We start from the raw sequence: 1,265 nt of genomic DNA on the forward strand, positions 1-1,265 counted from the left end.
ATAATATATTTAATTGAAACATGACTATGAACAAAAGCAAAATACATATTGAAAGCAAATAATGACTAGAGAAAACTAACTTAGATATATCTAGAACTTTAATTTGGACTAGTCAAATTTTATTTAAAGATATCTTGAATTAGAGCCTTCATTCAACCTAATGGTAAATCTGACGTCATTTATTTATATTAGTCATAATGTAAGTAGAGGTGTCTCAAATAGGTCTTCTGACTAGTAAAACTACAATTAAAGATATTTTATGTCTGGTCATGAACTAATTTCAGATATCTGGAATACAATGGAACCCATTAAATGTCAGAACGGCCTGCCGTACCTGCCTCGGCTTTGAAAGCTGAGTGTAGGACCTGTTATTCTGCTCTGGTCTAGCTCAGCGGTTACTTCAACAATTCTTGGTCGAATTAGTTCTGCGCTCCTCACGGGGTTCGAACCGCGGGCGCTGTCCAGTGCTTTTGGGTTTTATTTTAATGAATAAACATTTGAAACCAACGTCATGAATGTTAAAACTTTTATTTTACCAAACAAAACCTGAACCACGGTCAGCACCACCGGGACCAGCTTCACGGACAAAATCAAGACTGTTGTAGCGCACAGTTCTTAGGAAACAAAAACACACAGTCCGTTTATACCATTTATATTCATTTATTTCAACTTATCATCAAGTCGTACAATCATCACAAAGTTACAAAAACTTTGCAACAAATCTGTTTTAACAACACACGACAGCGAACCCTATTGATGTTGAAGCGATATTTCAGTTTTACCTTCATCAAGTTAGACAAGTTTACAACTTCCGGTCAATCTCTTCAGTGATGTTTTCATACTAAACTTATAAATCCAGTAAGCATTAATTTATAGTTACAAAAATGTACCAGGATGCAACTGAGATGTCTTTCAGTGTTTATAAATACGACTGCTTTGAAGAAATACATCACCATAAAACTCAGTTCATTTATAATTTTTGTTTGTTTTTCAAGCGCATAAATTAATTTACAAATAATCCGGCAAATATTGGAGGGACTGGGATTTATCGGATCTGCAGATTGATACTGTGTGAGTATTGTATATTGAATTTATGTAAAATGGATGTTCTGGTTTAGTTGTAGACATTGTTGTGTTTTCAAAAGTAAAATAAGTTAAAGGCTTTGCAGAACATCTCTGTACAAAACACTTTCAAAATAAAAGTTTTGATTCCCTGTAACTAAACTGCAAAATAAGTTAGATGCAGTAATAATAATAATAATAAT

This window comes from Austrofundulus limnaeus, unplaced genomic scaffold, assembly GCF_001266775.1.
Source record: "Austrofundulus limnaeus strain Quisiro unplaced genomic scaffold, Austrofundulus_limnaeus-1.0 Scaffold385, whole genome shotgun sequence".
Classification (NCBI taxonomy): Eukaryota; Metazoa; Chordata; class Actinopteri; order Cyprinodontiformes; family Rivulidae; genus Austrofundulus; species Austrofundulus limnaeus.